The 17,716-nt window shown below is 56.2% G+C and overlaps 1 protein-coding gene across 1 annotated transcript in view; it reads right to left on the bottom strand.

Moving 5' to 3' along the window:
* The window catches only part of LOC127039232 (interferon alpha-inducible protein 27-like protein 2A), a 28,255-nt gene extending 19,070 nt beyond the window's left edge, over window positions 1-9,185 (bottom strand). Inside the window, exons 1-3 of the mRNA XM_050932575.1 lie at window positions 8,803-9,185; window positions 7,476-7,658; window positions 531-634 (exon numbers count right to left, since the gene is read on the bottom strand). The gene's annotated coding sequence lies outside the window, so the exon portion shown is untranslated. The remainder of the gene's footprint in view (window positions 1-530; window positions 635-7,475; window positions 7,659-8,802) is intronic.
* Window positions 9,186-17,716: the final 8,531 nt, after the last annotated feature.

The raw sequence follows: 17,716 nt of genomic DNA, 5'->3' as shown, positions 1-17,716 counted from the left end.
ATATTAGTTCCTCCTTTGTCTTGTAAGCACTTCAGGGCAGGCACTGTCTGTCTGTACAGCACCTAGCACAATGGGGCCCTGATCACAACTGTAATACAAATAACAGCTGGAGGCGTTTGCAATCCTTGTGGCTTTCTCCACCTCCCCACCCCAAAGTCTATTACCCTTTTCGCAAAAATCTGTGCTGAGCCTTGGGAACTAGGTATGAAATCCACAGCACCCTGTGACCCTCCAGACAGACAAATCGAGAGACTCTTTGTTCCAGAGAAAACCGGCTGCACCTTTTACCCCTAACTTTTGTGTAGCCAATAGACCTCCATGCCTTGTCATAGACTCAAACCCCGGACCTTGGTGTCACACTGTCCCACCCACTCTTCATTTTAAAAATTGGTCAGTTTCACAACAGCCTTTCTAGATCCATCCCTTGCCTCCACTCGCTGTGTCACCCTGTGCCCCAGCCACTGTCCTGTGCCTCAGTTTCCCCAGGGGTAAAATGGGTGGGGTGGTGGTGGAATGACTTAAACACCTACCTCTCAAGGATGACTTGAGGCTTCTGTTCCAATGCTGTGGGATCCTCTTACAGCTGGGACGAGAGCACCATGGCCCCACTCACTCAGCCTCTCGAGTGTTCTCCCTGTCAAAGCAACATTTGGAGTTCAATACTGAGGCTGGGAACGACACCGGATGCTCATGCTCCCCCCCCCATCCCGCTCTAGCCAAGGTCCCAATGTGGCGCCCATCACTGTAATATCTGAGCACCTCCCAACCTTTGCCTCCCAACCCCCATCCCCTCGTGAGGCTGGGAAGTGCTATTACCCCATAGCACAGGCCAGAGCAGGGCCCTGACTGCTGCGCTGCCACGTGCAGGCTAGAGTCTAACCACTGGGCCCCCCTGCCTCTGCAGACCCAGTGCGGCCTTTTGGGGTTCAGCCACAAGGACAATCAGGCGCTGGAAGATCCCAGGGACTCACACGCCTCCTACTCCCTAAGGGCCAGAACCTCAGTGGGTGTAAATCTGCATTGCTCCACTGCAATCCACCGAATCGCACTGATTTACACCAGCCAAGGATCAGGCCCAGGGGCCACTTGCTGGATTTGTTTGAGCACGGACAAGCTCATTAAACTCCTGGAGCGGGAGCTGCCACCTGGTGGGGGTTTGGAGCCACAGAGCAGGGTCAAGGGGGAGGGGGCCTCATGCAACTTGCTGGAAATCACTGGGGGAGGGACCTGCTCCCTGGCTCCAATTCTGTTCCCACCCTGGTGTAAATCAGGAATAACGCTGCTGGAGCCAATGAGGTTGCACTGGTTGCAGGGGAGATTTGGGCCCATTGGGCTGGGAATGTTTGGACCTAGGGAATGGATGGCTGGAATGGACCCCCCTACCCCAGCTCTCCCCCCTTGCAAATAAATCCCTGGCTCCAAGGCACGATGGGTGACGTTAGCCCCCGCACAGAGGCTTAGGTGCCACTTACGTCACACAGCGCATTGTCCCGAGCCAGTCCCCCAAGGGCCCTGCCGGCGCTGAGCAAAGGGCACAGATGACTTTGGAGCAAGGGAAAGTCAGAGCAGACTGCACTTGCCTCTGCAGAGCTCTGTGAGAGAGTGTGTGCGTGTGTGTGTGTGTCTCTCTCTCTCTCTCTCTGGAAGGGGTTGCTGTAGCTGGGCCCACTGCCCCCCTCCTTTCCCCTTGGCACCCCATTCCACTTGTGCACAGTGGATGCAGAGGGCCCTTGGCTCCGTGTTCCCTGCTCAGGGCAGCGTTTCGCCCTGTTTTCCTGGCTGGCACGAGGTGCAAAGCTGTGCAGAGTGGGCTCCCCCAAGCCTGGCCTGGAGCTGCCTGCGATCCCCCTGCAAGAGCCCCCGCTCCCCAGCATGGGTAGGTCAGGGATGGGGGGAGGGGTTGCTGGGGCAGTCCTGCCCCTCTGTTATTCCCCATGGGCCAGGAGGGGCTGGAGACGACGGCATAAGAGATACACGCGTCCCCACCCATTCCCTGCATCAGTGCAGGGGTGAATTTGGCCTGCTCATTACAGGCCCCAACAGCGCCATTAGCCCTGGTCTCAGGCACTCTGGGGTCAGGGATGCTGGATGGGCCACAGGTAGTGGAGAGGCTGGGAGGGCTGCAGAGCCATTCTAGGTTGGAGGACGGCTCGCCACCTCAGCGCGCGCCATGCTGCCCGAGGTCACTGAGCGAGAGCCGCATGCCCCCGCACCCCAGTTCCTGCTCTCAGCTGTGGTGCTGAGCAGAAGCTGGCTCTTCACAGAGGCTGGGCAGAGCGGAGCCTCTGGCAATACCAGCTGCTGGGCCAGGCCCCTCTTTGGCCATTGTATCTCCCAAGAACGGGAAGTGACTTGCCCAAGGTCACATATCAAATTGGTGCTAGAGCTGGGAATAGAACCTAGGAGTCTCGACTCCCAGCCCCCACTACTCTAACCACTAGACCCTACTTCCTTCCAGAGCCAAGGATAGAACCCAGACATCCTGATTCCCAGCCCCCACCCTTGGAACAGGAGGAGCTGGGCTCTCCGGCTGCTGCTGAGAGCCCCAGCTGTGGAGTTGGGTGCCTGGGGATTGTTGTCTGAGCCCCAGCCTGGAGGGGCCAAGCAGGGGGGTTTCGGGTCTGGGGGAGGCCACAGAACGGGGTCCAGAATCAAGGCGGAATTAGAGGGAGGGGAGATTGAGTCAATGGCACCAAAACGGGGGAGCTTTCCCCCAAACACCCATTCTCCTGAGCTGCACTGAACCAGAGCTGGAGAATGAACCCTTGGAGCGCTGGGTCCAAGCCAAACACAGGCCCCTCTCCTCCCCCTGCGAAGAGGCCTGGCCGGGCCCGTGTCTGATGGGGCTGGTTTTCAAGCAAGCCATGAGGAGCAGCAGTGGCTCTGGCTGAGGAAGATGGGCAGAGCACAGCCCCCTGGGCCCAGAGCCAGGGCCATAGCCCTCTGGGCTCTGGGGACAGGGCAGGCTGGGCCCAGGAGACCATTTGGTCCCAGTGGCCCATTCTCCAGAGCAGGCGGTGTGGCCTCAGGCGAGCAATGACTCAGCACCGGGCAGACAGCGACCGCACGTGCTGCATCTCTCTGCAAGGAGCTGCCGGGTGCCAAATATGCACTTACTGCGCGACTGACCCGGTTTCCGGGAGCTTGGGAGAGCAGCAGCTTTCAGCAGACAAGACGCTGCTCGGCCTCTGGAGCCAGGGCCATCCCTACAGTGCACCCCACCCAAGCGGCTGGCGGTACCCCAGGGAGGGACCTGGCTCCCTCTGGCTGCAATCCAGCCCTGGTCCTCTGTGGTCCTTGGGCTGCTGGCTCCCAGGACTGAAATCTGGGCCTGGCCCAAGCCCCAGCAGCAGAGGGGTTGGGCAGCTCCTCCTGCACCAGACAAGGGACTGGTGTACCCTGCACACTCCAGGATCCCCCTCTCTTGCCTTCACAGGAGGTGACCGTATTTCCCAAAGGGAAAACAGGACACCGTGGTGGGGCTGGCCCGAGCCCCCCACCTTGGGACTGGCCTGTGGTCTCCCTCACCACCACAGGGCTGGCCCAAGCCCTCCTTCTACACGGGACAGGCGTCACTGCTTGCCAAAGCTCTGCCTGCCCCCTGCGTGAGGCTGGGGCTGATATCGCTGCTTGCAGGAGCCCTACCTGCCCCACCCCCTGAGCCTTGCCTCCCCCTGCACAGGGCTGGCATCACCGCTTCCCCCGTTCCACCACACCCCACTGTTTTGATAAAAAGGGGCATTTGTCCTGTTTGCTCTTGCCAACTGATCGAGGGGACAAATGACCACTTTTGCCAGAAGTCAGGGTGGCCGGGACAGGGATTAAAAAAGGGACTGTCGTGGCCAAAACGGGGCCTATGGTCACCCTACCCCACAGGCAGAGATCCACACTGTGACTGTGTGTCCCTTGGAGCGGCCCCTGGGCCTGATTCTGCCCAGACAGCAGGAGCTTAACCCTTCCCGCTGGCCTGCCTCTGCAGTACCCCTCAGACAGGAGAGCACCTCCTGCCCTGCATCGCCAGCACCCTGGGTGGGCCTCGCTCCCACAACACACACACACACACACACACACACACACACACACACACAGAGGGCTGGAGGGCAGCCTGCAGCAAACCCCGTGCAATCCGTCCCACCCCCTCTCCTCCCTGTGCTGAGCTCTCTTCTGCCTGCAGCCATCTCCTTGGAGTTTGGCACTGCTCTGGCGGCAGGCTCAGTGCCAGACCCTCCCCTCTACCCAAGGAGCGCCCTCCACCTCAGTACAGCCATTCACGCCCCGAGAGCAGGCCGGATCAGGCCCTCAGCTCACCCCAGGGTTCATTGCCTTCCCCCAGGAGAGAAGGGCTGCAAAGGCCGAGGAAGAGGAGGGTGTGATACCAGAATGCCTAGGACAGGGCACACGCAAGTGAGCAGCAGGTCTCCTCCGGTGTGAGTGCAAGGGGAACCAGCCCGGGGCGTTTGCGTGCACTAGTGGAATAGTGGATGCAGGTGGTCGTGCACTGTGAGTGGCCAGGTCTGTGTACCTGCCTGCGTGTGACGCTGTGTGCGCAGTGCACGGCAGGGATCTCTGGACAGGGTCTCTGTCTGCTCACAACAGCACCCCCAGCAGAGAGGCTCTGAAATGGCCCAGCTGGTACAGGAACTGGCCCTGACAGCCCGGAGCCTGGTCTGGGGAGCTCTGCTATTCCTTTGCATTTGTTCACCGCTCCGTCTCCCAGCTGATCACGGTTGTTTTGCTAAAGGGATGGCTGCCCCCACCCCCCCACAGGAATCTCTGCCATGCCCCTGCCCCTGCCCTGAGGGGGCTCTGGCTAGATGGCCAGCAGGTGCCTAGGGGACTGTGACACCACAATCAGGTGCCTGGCTCAAGGAGGAACAAGGGTTAGGGGCTGAGCTGGGAGCCCTGGATTCAAGTCCCAGGTCTGGCACAGACTTCCTGCGGGCCTGGGCCCTTCGACCCAGCTCTGGAAGGGGCCCAGGAAAGCCACAGGGATGGAGGTGCCTGGGTGTCACTGACAGGCACTGGGGCTGAACCCTGTTCCCCACCTGATTTGTTACGTGGGGAGCAGCCAGAGCTGGGGAGCCAGGCGCGCTTTGGGCAGGGCCAGGCTGAGCTTCCTCCTGGCAGCTGTGGCAATGCCCCTCCCTCCTGCCCCACAGCCTCCCCCACAACCTGCAGACAAGGCCTCCATATCCCCCAGCCCCTCACTCCTGATCCACAGCCGCATCCCCTCTCATTCCAGTCATGGGCTCCCCCCACAGCTCAGTGCATTTCAGTCCTGACTCGCCCCCCACGGCTCTGCGGTGCCCTTCACTCCCGCCTGCGGTCCCAGACCCCACACCCTAGCTTTGCCGCTATCCCTTGGAGCCCAGCACCAACCATGCAGAGGAATCCTGCTCTGACCTTGGCTGTGGGTGCAGGGGTGAGCCCTGGTGACCTTGGAGGGTACAGGAGCCTGTCTCCCGGCAGCCTGAGCCGAGTGGCTTAGGAGAGCTGAGATGGGAAGCTGAGGAGCAGCCCGGGCTCTTCGCTTCCTTTCACGGATGTGGCATCCTTTGCAGGGGGCTGGCCCCAAGGCAGGTCTTGCCTAGACTTAAGCAGAGAACTCTCCCACCCTGCAAAACCAGATGTTTGCATCTGGCAGCCTTCAACTGCCCCAACCCTAGCCCTCTCTGCAAACCTCCCTCTGGCCAGAGCTCCTGCCAGAGCCCCTCTGGGGTGGCATCGTTCCTCCCGGGCTGGAGCCGCCCTTGACGGGTGCAGATGAGTTTCTGAGCCAGCAGCTGCTCAGCTGTGCACTGTGCTAGGGGAAACTCGCAGGAGGCTGCAGCCCCATGGCAAGATTTAAACCCCCTCTGATAAATCAGGGGGCTGGGACCAGGTCCACTGCTCCCAAGTGCCTTTTATTTGACCCTCTAAACATATCTGGCCACTCACTGGAGGGGGAAGCTGGCACACCTGGGTGCCAAGCCTGTGATTCTGGGCCGGGGGAGCCATCGCTGAGTGACCCCAACCCCCATACGTGGGCCAGATCTTCAGCCCCTGTCGGCTGCTGCCCCTCCATGGAGCTCTCCCCACATCCCCAGCTAGCAGCTGGCCCCTGGGGGTTCCTGAGGCTTCCATTGCACAGGCAGAACAACAACAAGCCAGAGCAATGGAGGCCGGGGAGGCTGCCAAGAGTGGCTTTGATGTGGGGATTTACATGCAACCGGCAGGGCCAGCACAGCCCCAGCCGGCCTATAAAAGGAAGTGTCTTTTTTCTGTTCTCTCCCCAGTGCGGCCCGGCTGTGCTCGGCAGGCGCTCCTAACACAGCCGCTTCCAAGTTGTACCGTTTGTGGCTCCGGCTTGGCCCCGCTCCCCACCTCCCCCGGCCATTGATCCAGAGCAAACCAACTGCATTAGCCACTTTATCAGAGCAAGCGGCTAAAGAGAGACACACAGCCAGGCTGGGTGCAGGGGGAGAGGGCAGCTCCTTCCAAGGTGCACCCTCCTCCCCCACACTTGCTTCAGGGCCCTCTGCCCCCACCCCGAAGAAACCAGCTAGCTAGGAAATTGTGATGTGACCCCTCCTCCCCCTGCTTCAAATCAAGGTGACAATGCGAAGGTGGGGCCTGATTGACAGCTAGCCCGGAGGAGCCCCATCCTGCCACGACAATCCTCCGTGGGCATGTGCAGAAAATGGGGATCAGGAGCCCAGAAGTTAGAGCTGGGATCTCTTCGCTCCCACCCCCCACTAATGCAGGGGATGCTCCTCCTTGTCCTGGCCCCCAGAGGATTTGCCCAGCAGCAGGAGAGCCCTGCACCCCATTCTGGGAGGCCCCTGCCACGTTGCTGCCTGCAGGCTGGTGATTTACGGCTCAGGCTCTCTCCCCCACAGCGGGCGCAGGGCTCTAAAGAGAGAGACCCTGCTAGGCTGCCAGCCCCACAGCAGCATTGCCCAGGGCACCATTATCACCCACTCCGTGCAGACACTGTGGGGGTGCCAGGGTGGTGCGGAGCCTGCTTCGTGCTGCCCTGCAGCCCCCCGTCCCTGTGGAGAGTTTGCCGATGACCCTGCTTCTCTGCTTTTGCCAGGGGTGACAATCCCAGGGCACCTCCGCTGGGCCCAAGCAGATGAGGGGGTGGGGTAGCAGGAGGACCACAGCCACCCTTAACCCTGCAGGACATTTGCTGAGACTACAAGCCCCTTCTCCTCCCACGCTCGGCTGAAACTCAGCCCCCCACACACACACTCTGCAAAGCTGCTGCAAGGAGCCAAAGCCCAAATAAAATGCTGATTACGGTTCTGATTATCAGTGTCTAGCGCAGAGGCTGCAAATAACAAAAGGCTTCTCCGGCGTGGGAGATGGGAGCCCAGGCACCAGCCTTGTACTAGTGAAGGTTAAACACTCAGCACAGGGAAACCCAGCTCGCCCAGCCCTGCAGTCCCCAGCATCCTGATTTCTGGCCCCCTCCCCAGTGCTGAGCCACTTACTGTCCTGAAGGTGATTCCACTTCTGTCTGGGGCTGGAGCGCCGGCACCCGGGAGCGGTGGTGTCGCCTGCCAGTTCCCGGCACTTGCCTGCTCATCTTGACTTTGCCACAGAACTCCTTCAGCTTGTCTGCATTCTGTTCCCGAGGAGCATGCAGCATCCTCGCGGTTCAGCTTGAGAAGTTCCTTGTGAGGGAGGGGAGGGGAGAGAGGAGATGTAAAGGCAGACCCTGCCTGGCTTGCAGACACCTCCAGGTGCATGGAGAGAAAGATGCTCCCCTCTTCTTTATAAAGGAGACTGGTTCCTTGCTGGGGCTTCCCCCTCCCCTGCTGCTGCAGGCAGATTTCACCTCCCCATCCCAAGACGAGTCCCACCCCTTCCACACCACACAACCATGCCCGGCTGCAAGGCAGACGGCGAGGGAGCTGCACAGATCTACGCTAATGAATCCTCCAGCCTCTTTATTTACCAGTAAATATTGTTGCGTGTGCACAAATTGCAAGAGGCCTCTGCCTCTCCCCTTTCGCCAGCTGAAGCAGGCCAGGAAGCAGCCCTAGGAGACCCTGGCCGCAAGCAGCCACAGGGGCTCAGAGACGCTGCCATCAAACCAACCCATGGCACAAAAGGCAAAAAGCAGCCAGGACTTCAGGTCCAGGTTGTTTCCAGGGAATGTCAGAGGGGAGCTCAGGTGGTTGCTTGTCTTAGGACATCCAAAACCTTTGGCTCATCAGCGCTGGGGAGACATGAGGGTTCGGTCGGTTTGGATGTGGGGATTTGTCTGGGTCTAGCGGTGTAGCCGGGCTCTCTGTCAGGGCACGTGCTGGCAAGGCCCAGAAGGGAACCCGCCATGCGCTGCCACTCTCCTGACCCTGCTGCAAGGAGCATTCGCCTCTCGCCAGTGGCTCTGGACTTCAGTTTGGCTTTTCCAAGTTGGCGTGCACAGCAATGTGTCGATGGTTTGGGTCCCCCGCGGTCCCCTCTGCCTGCACTCCTCAGGCACTGGGGCCGCCTGCTCACCTGGGGCTGGGGTGACTTTCGGAGTCCCTGACACCCAGACTCTGGGAGATGTGGGGAGGCCAAATACCCCTCATTTGTGACATGCCAAAACCCCACTGATCAGGGCTCCATCGGCCTTCAGCAGAAAAGCAGTGGGGAGAAGGAGGAATGGGGAGGGGCTGTGGAAAGGACTTGACCCCTCCATCTCAAAGTTGTCCCAGGCCATGCAGGTTGCTCTTAGTATATTGAACACCGCCCCCCCCCCCCCCCACAATTTGTGAAAAGCCTCGTGCCTGCAAAGTGATTAGAGAGACTCTAAAACCAAGCTCCTACCTCCCAGCTCTCCCTCCACCGGGTCCCTTCGGCAGCAGAATCCTCTGGGCTTTGAGCGTGGATCCTCCGATCTGCAGAATGTCCCAGACGCAAGAGGCGGCTTTGCAGCCACCCGGAGGCATGAGGTGGAGTATTGGGGAGGTCAGCGGGTGGGGGACACACGACACCTTGTTCTAGTGACCAGCTGGAAAAGGAAAAAAACAAGGAGTCCCCCCCAGGCCTCCTCCTGGCAGAATGCACTTTCTTGGCAGGGCCCTTCACTCCCGTCCCTCAGCAGTAATGCCCCGCTTCCCGGCCGGCCGTGCAGTGTTTGCCTGCTATTTTTGGCAGCCTCCTCAGAACTCCTCACAGGCTATTAATAATGAGAGTGAGAAATTCGTTTGGCCTCTGCTATATAAGGAAAGGTAGCAGGCTAGAGGCAGCTAAATATACTGGAGTGTGCAGAACTGGGGAAAGCGGGAAAGCTTTGGCAGCAAGTGTGGAAAAGAGATTGTTTTGAACAATGGAAAGACGGTCTCAGTGCTAGCTAGCGTGGGGCCTTGGCACATGGGAAGGTGACATTGCTCAGGGGCTGCACAGGCCCTGCCAGGCCCCTGGGCTGCTCACCATGCTGTGGGCACGCCTGTGGCTTGTGAGGGCTTAATGAGAGATTATCCACACCGCCTGGCTCCCCTTCAGGAACCCAAACGAGGGCTGGATTCCCCCAGGTGCGCTCAGCACCCAACAGGCTGTGGAATTGGGCCCCAGCTCTGGGCCCTGTTGGAGATTCTGGCCTTAACTCCTAGTCCCAAACCGTACCCAGAAATTAACACCCTGTTTGGTTTCCATAGTGGAGGTAGTCAGGGCAGGCAGCAAAGGCAGATGTGCAGACCCCAGGCAGACCTCCCGGCTGAGCAATGTTTACCCATGTCCTGCCTGCATCCGGATGTACAAGGATTCAGGCAGGTGCTCATGCACACACACACTGGGTACTTGTGTACACGTGCAGTAGGGGAAGCTGGGGTCCTGGGCTTGAAAACTAGGCCGATAACCAGCTACAGCTGTGAGGTGGAGGGCTGTCTTGGAATTGCAAGCTCACTTTAAGACCTGGGTGTGTTCCTGGTCCTGCTTGCAAAGTATGGGACTCTGTAGAGAAACCTGTGATCAGAGTAGCTGGCCTCTCTGCCTAGGGAGCAGCCTGCTTTGTCTCTCTCTGTTTTGGGGTTCCCGAGTATCATCATTCTGAATTCTAAGAAATCTAGTGGGCTGCTGCAGCCTTCCAGCCAGTGCGTGTAGGCCTTTCTCTAATTTCTCTGTATGGGGTTGTGAACATAACAAAAGTCACCTGAAATACCAGATTAAACTACAGCAAACACGCCAGGAAATTAAAGGGCTTTGAAACCTGCTATAGGGTTAATTCCAGGGTCCACGTTAGCCCAGGAGATGGGGATAGTTTCACAGGCCTGGGTCACCAGACCCCTTGTGCTATCCCATGGGCCGGCAGCCCCAGCTCAGGTCTTTAAGGAGCATGGGACTCACACAGAATAGGGGAGCCAGGGCTGTATTGATCACTAGCATTATCTGCACCTGCCCAGGCAGCCAGTGAAACATCCCCAGAAGCAGGATGCCTCCGCCCTGCCCCAATACCCTGCTTGGCCTCCCCCTCTGCATGGCAAAGCATCTGCATGTGAGTCATGTCCCATGCTCACAGCCAACCTCATGTCCCCTTACGACGTGACCTGTACTCACATCACAACCGCTCAGGACATCACAGCAACAGAGAAGGGTGGAGAGACCTCAGATCCTCCTGTCCCTAAAGCACAGGCCCCAGGGCTAAAGGAGACTCTGTTTGCAGTACGGGGCCTATGAGACACAGTGGCACAGTCTGATTCCCTCCAGTAGAGGGCCACAGTGCACAGGCACATGAGCTCCCCTGAACTCCAGTTCATTACAATCCAGACTTACTCAGAGGGGCCCCGTGGGATGTATTGGCTAGTGGAAAGCTGCCTCTGCAGCTGCTTGAGTCCAGTGTCTCCACTATGCAGAGCAGGGACCTGGGGGTTCTCTCTGCCAAGGCTGGTGATGAGCTCCCTCTTCCTAAGCCCAGAGTTGCCCCTGGAGGGCAGCTAATATGCAGTGGGTGGATGGTCGCAGCCAGAGGCTGACCACACCAGGGTGTGACACATCCAGCATGTCTGGGGCAGGGGATGCTGGCAGAGGGTCCTGGCTTTGGAGCAGCCATGGGAAGGCTTTGGGAAGCACCAAGCAGAGGGGTCAGAGCCACTGCAAGCCAGGGGGCAGCAGAAGGGGCATGATGCTGCATTGGTTGCACCACAGGCACGCTCCTGGGAGCGGGGACTGAGCTGTGGGGGGTCTCAGCACCTGTCAGGCTGAGCGGAGAGGGGAGCAGATAACGGACAACTAGGACTGGAGCTCTAATGAATTAAAGTTAAACACCAAGATGCACCTTCCCCACCCCAGCATTTCTCAGGGCCTCTCCCTTCCTGCTGCCCTGCTCAGCAGGAATTTAAGGGGAGCTTCTCCCAGTGCTGGAATCTGCAGCCAGGGAAGCCTTGTGCATATGAGTCCAGCCCCCCCTCAGTGCAAGACTGGCTGCTGCAGCAGATAGGGCAGCTCATTGAGAGCTGTGCTGCCAGGAGGACATGCAGGGAAAAGCTTCACCGGGCAGCAGAATCTCCCCAAGCGAGGGGTGAATCTGGCGGGTGCTGCTGGGGGCATCCTGGGGCAGCAAAGTCCAAATCTCTCCACTTCAGAGACTTGCTGCAAATGCAGGCTCCTCGCCAGGGTGGCCAGGAAGGGCCGCGCGGGGTTAGAGGGAGGCGGGACCCGGCCTGGCCTGCATTCGGCTGGTTGATGGTTTTGCATTGAAACTAAGAGGGATTCGTAATTCCAGCCCTGGGCTCCAAGCAGAACCCGGGGCTGGAACGGAAGGGGAGGTACTAGCCCCCAAAAGCTGCGTCTCTCTGGGCCTTGCGTCCCATCTATGCAGTTGGGATAACGGCACTTCTTGTGTCCCACCCTTGCGCCCTTCAGTTGTACCCTCTTTGGAGGATGAGCTGCCTCTTCCTAGAGGCCTCTCTGTGCAGGGGCCCATGTCTTGGTCAAGGCTCAGGCAGTGCCTGGCGCACTGGGGAACCTGTCTCAGCCGGGGACTCTCATTGCTACCATAATGCAAACAACAGTAATTGGCCAGAGGTCTCCTGGAGAAACTGGGCAGGCTCTGCCCCTGAGAGACGGGTTCTCCTTAAATCAAGGCCCTGAGATTCGACAGCAAGCAGCATAAAGCCTGGCCTTTATCCACGCTGAGTAACCACCTGCCTAGATGTGCTGCCCAGCGCAAATGGGCTCAGGGCAGCCGGATCTGCGGAGCAGCTTCAACACCCCCCTACTCAGCACCTCAGCTGGCCCCACCCTTGCAGGCTGCTCCCCCCATATCAGGCCAGTGTCCCACTCTGCCCCAGCTTGCAGAGCCATTCCTGAGCGCGGCTGTGTCCCATGCAGCCTGTGGCCCCTGCAGAACAGACATGCCAGCAACCGGCCCCTGGATCTGATGAGCTCCAAAAGCAGGTGGCAGTGCAGGTGTTACCCTGCTGTTAATGTAACATGCAGGTGGGAGCTGGTGCAGTACAACCAGGCTGGTGTCATTCATAGGTGTTGACTACAAGAATTATTAGAACAATTTCCCCTTCAAAGCCATCTTCTCTTGTTAACGAGCAGGTAGTTAACCTTAATGGCATCAGTGCAAATTCATTAGCAAGTGCAGCTAAATCACCACCTAGTGTCCAAGGGAATAGCAAGGCAATCCTGGACTGCGGAAACCAGGATGAGTCTGAAATGCAGCTGGACACCCCCAAACTGGGCAGGGGGGATGGTACATTGAACCTTGCTAACAAGGTGATCACTGCAGCTCTTGTAGGTACAAAGATGTTTCAATTTTTGTCTAAACTTTCCCTCAGGGAAAGAAAAGTCTTTGAACCTGCTTCAGTGCCAGGCCTTTGGCTTTCTCCTGGCCTGGCCTCCCTGCAAAACGGGAAGGGGCTGGTGGCAGACCTTACCCTAAACGCAGGGCTGTCAGCACCATGCACAGGCCTAGAAGCAGAGCAAGGGAGCCCAAGTCCACATTCCTGACCAGCCTTTGTACTAGACAGGCAGTTGAGCTGTAGGCAAGTCTACAGCTTGTGACATGAAGGGGTAAATTGTAACTTTGGCCTTTGGGTTGATGAATTTAGGGTCAACGAAGGATTGGTGGATAGCTGACACTTGTGCCCCCGTGTCTCTCCACGCCGTAACCTTCTTTCCGCCCACTCTCAAATTTTCCCTTCGCTCCAAGGGTATTTGAGAGGCATCCGGGCCTGGGGATCTTGGGTGTGATGGTGGTGTAATGAATTGCACTCGCATGGTGTTCTTGGGACACTTGGCCTTGATATGTCCCAGTTCATTACACTTAAAGCATCTTCCATCTGATGGGTCACTGGGCCGAGGTGAGTTACTGGAGACTGGTGAGGTTGAAGGGTAGGGTATCTGTGGCTTTACTTGGGTGGTATGTGGGGTCTTTGGCTGTCCTCGGTGGTAGGGTTTATGGTCTGTGTGCCCCCTGGGGTAATCGTTCCCCTTGACAGTAGCTTTTTTGCTTTTTGCCAGTTCCATCCATTTGGCTTCAATCTCCCCCGCCTCAGCGATATTCTTGGGGTTTCCATCTTGTATGTACCGCGTGATGTCTTCAGGAACACCATCCAAGAACTGCTCCATTTGTATGAGGAGGTTCAGTTCTTCCAAGGTTTGAATGTTGTTTCCTGTTAGCCAGGCCTCATAGTTTTTTGCAATGTAGTAGGCGTGTTTGGGAAATGACTCCTCTGGTTTCCACTTTTGGTTTCTGAAACGCCGACGGGCATGATCTGGGGTTATCCCCATCCTGTATCTGGCCTTGGTTAGAAAAAGTTTATAGTCATTCATTTGGTGCTTAGGCATTTCAGCTGCCACCTCTGCTAAAGGTCCACTGAGCTGTGACCTCAATTCTACCATGTACTGGTCTTCGGGGATGCTGTACCCAAGACAGGCTCTTTCAAAATTTTCCAAGAAGGCCTCGGTGTCATCACCTGCCTTGTAGGTGGGAAATTTCCTGTGCTGTGGAGCAATATTTGGCGCCGGGTTGTTAGGGTTGGCTGGCACATGCAGCCCAGCTTTTGCCAACTCCAGTTCATGTTTTCTCTGTTTTTCCTTCTCTTCATTTTCTTTTTGTTGTTTTTCCATTTCTCGGCGGTGGGCCGCCTCTCTTTCTCTTTCTCTTATTTCCATCTCTGTTTGTTTTATTTCCAGTTGTCGCCTGTGTTCAGCTTCTCTGACTTGCTCTTGGGCCTCAATTTTTGCCTTAGAAGTCATGATTCCTGTTTTCTTGTGTTGGGGTGCCCTCCGGTGTTTATCTTCTGAACTGCAGGTTCTCTGTTGCCTCCTGAAGTCTGCCTAGCAACAGTGTTTTTTGTCCTTTTCTCTCTCTAGCTAATGTTCAATGAAGGGAAACCAGAAAAACCACTTTATTTGCATGCCTATAAGTGCTGGTCTTGCCTCCTAATGGGAGGGCTATTGCATGACAAAAGACCCTTAACAGGTTCTTAATGGCTTCTCGCTTAACATGCAAGCCACAAACTGCGAGAGAGAGCAGAAAAAAAAATTCTCTCTGGTTCCCTTTTAAAACCAACTGCTTCTCTCTGCTAAAAAGCCCTTAGCAGAGAAAAGAAAAATATAATATTTCTACTGGCTTCTGGATTCTGTCTCCCACCAGCTGCCACTCATGTAATAACCTAGTCCCAGATTTGGACCTTAGCGTCCAAAATATGGGGGTTAGCATGAAAACCTCCAAGCTTAGTTACCAGCTTGGACCTGGTACCTGCTGCCACCACCCAAAAAATTAGAGTGTTTTGGGGCACTCTGGTCCCTCTGAAAAACCTTCCCTGGGGACCCCAAGACCCAAATCCCTTGAGTCTCACAACAAAGGGAAATAATCCTTTTTCCCTTCCCCCCTCCAGGTGCTCCTGGAGAGATACACAGACACAAGCTCTGTGAATCCAAACAGAGTGAATCTCCCTCTCTGTTCCCAATCCTGGAAACAAAAAGTACTTTCCTCTTCACCCAGAGGGAATGCAAAATCAGGCTAGCCACTTCAACACACACAGATCTCCCCTGATTTCTTCCTCCCACCAATTCCCTGGTGAGTACAGACTCAATTTCCCTGCAGTAAAGAAAAACTCCAACAGGTCTTAAAAGAAAGCTTTATATAAAAAAAGAAAGAAAAAATACAAATAGTCTCTCTGTATTAAGATGACACAATACAGGGCAATTTCTTAAAAGAATATTGAATAAACAGCCTTATTCAAAAAGAATACAAATCAAAGCACTCCAGCACTTATATTCATGCAAATACCAAAGAAAAGAAAACCATAGAACTTACTATCTGATCTCTTTGTCCTTTTACTTAGAAACAGAAGACTAGAAAGTAGAGCTACTTCTCCAAAGCTCAGAGAAAGCAGGCAGCCAGAAAACAAAGACCTCAGACACTCAATTCCCTCCACCCAAAGTTGAAAAAATCCGGTTTCCTGATTGGTCCTCTGGTCAGGTGCTTCAGGTGAAAGAGACATTAACCCTTAGCTATCTGTTTATGACACCCAGCAAACATGCTGCAGAGGAGGACCCTGGACTGGCCCCTGAGGGACAGGGCCCGGGGGTGGTTTTTGTTTTGGTGACAGAACCATGGTGCAGCCCCCTCAGGGATAGTTTGGGCCTTGTGTAGCTTCTCCCCTTGCCTGGTACATCAGAAGAGGCAGGCTTGGTGCTTCAGGACCATGGCAGGGTCTCTGGAGGACTTGGCTAACGGCAGCCCCTGCACCCCCATATGAGCTGCAGCTGCCTCTCGAAAGAGGAGAGAGCAGATGCTGAGTTGAAGGTCCCGAGAGGAGGAGGGCTGAGGCCAGTGCAGACCCCTTGTGCAGCGCTGCTGCCTTGGGGCAAAAGATAACCTGCAATTTGCAGCTGACCCTCATCCCGAGGGTTCGCACAGGGTGCAGCTCTATCAATGGGGCCGCACTGGTGCAATGAACAGTCCAGCAGAGAAGGCATCAGAGCCTCAGGGTTAATCATTCTTCCTTTGTGTTGAGGTTGCTCATAGGGACCCCCATCAGAGATCCATGCTCCATTGCGCTAGGCCCTGTACAAACACAGAACAGTGTCAGTACCTGCCCCAAAGCACACCACAAGCTAATGATACTAATACCTAGCTCTTTTCATCAGCAGGAGCCACCTGCTGCCTCATTGGACACTTAGATTAGGGAGAGGCCGCATGGCCTAATGCAGAGGACAGGATTGGGATTCATCCAGCAGGCAACCACTGGACCCCACCTGTGATCTCACTGGGTGCAATGCTGATGAATCTCCACTAGGGGCAGTGCTGGCTACAAACCTTTAGCCCCAGAGCTAACGGGTGGCTTGTTCCCCACCTAAAATAAAAAGCCAGGCCCCCAGGTGAGGGTTGAGTAAGAACATGAACTCATAGCCTTGGGGTCACGGCCATCCCTAAGTGGGTGGGGGATCCTGGCTAGATGGGCAGGGAAGATCCTGGACTAGAAAAAGTTGAGACGTGGCCATTTTAGGAAGCTGTAACTTAAAAACGATTAAAAAGCGGTAGGGCTGTTGGGACATTGTAACAATCTGGCTCTCAGGTGGCCAGATCCTGCCCAATAGCAGCAGGCACAAGGGGCTAAGAGATGGGGATAGCAAAGGGGGCTTGGGGCAGATGGTGCCATTTGGAGCCATTAGACAATCAGAGAAATTTAAGATTGTTTTTTTTTTTGAGCCAACTAGAAATTGAGCGTAAGCCAGCAAAGGGAGGGAAGAGGCTGCCCTGAGCAGCAGGGGCTATGCGCAGGTAGCACAGTGCACGGCCGGGTCATCTCCTGGAGTGACTGCTAGCAGCAGCAGCTGCCTATACGCCAGTGCATGGTTTATAAATTGTACAGTAACCGGGCTGGCGTGGGGGAAAGAGATGAGTTCCCTCCACTTGTTGAAACAAACCAGCACCCTAATGTTACACAGGCTCCTTCTGGCAGCTGCAGTGCTAATGTGCAATCTCTCTAGCAACTCCTTTAACTGACAGCAGGGCAGCCCCTGTGAATCTCTTTCAAGGACTGCACTAATTAATAAACGTTCCTCAGCTTCATTAGGAGGTACAGACAGCCCGTGCGCTGGGGCACTTTGCTGAAGCTCAATCCCTGAAGCTTCAGCAATTTTGCTTTCCAGTGAAATCAATAGTCCACATTTGCATCTCCTGCTTCCTTAGAGCAGCCCTCAGCGGATGCACATGAAGCTCTCTCTCTCCACGCCCAGCCTCGGAAATCTTAGTTGTCAGAGATTTTTTGCCAGGGACTGCGGCAGCCTTTGCACTTAGGGCTGGTTCTGCGGCTAAAGCACGTGGCTGGATGTCAGAGATGGGGTATGTGTGTGTGTGTGTGTGGGGGGGGGGTCCTGTGTGCCCCCAGCACCAACTCCCACTGTATTGCTCACCAGCACAGAGGCTGCCTTTGGGGTGGCTCAGCAGTGTCCTCCAACAGACAAGGCACACAGCAGAGGACTGAGCAATCACAGACTCAGAACCGTGGGGCTGGGAGGGACCTCAAGAAGTCAGCAAGTCCAGCCCCCTGCACAGGGGCAGCACCAAGTAAACCCAGACTGGCCCTGATACGTGTTTCTCCAACCTGTTCTTAGAACCCTCCAATGACGGGGATTCCACAACCCCACTGGAAGCCTGTTCCAGAGCCAAACTATCCCTAGAATTAGAAAGTTTGTCCTAACATCTAACCTAAATCTCCCTGGCTGCAGCTTAAGCCCAATACTTCTTGTCCTACCTCCCATGGACAGGGAGAACAAT

Source organism: Gopherus flavomarginatus, chromosome 22, assembly GCF_025201925.1.
Source record: "Gopherus flavomarginatus isolate rGopFla2 chromosome 22, rGopFla2.mat.asm, whole genome shotgun sequence".
Classification (NCBI taxonomy): Eukaryota; Metazoa; Chordata; order Testudines; family Testudinidae; genus Gopherus; species Gopherus flavomarginatus.
This window is presented reverse-complemented; position numbering and strand designations above follow the sequence as displayed.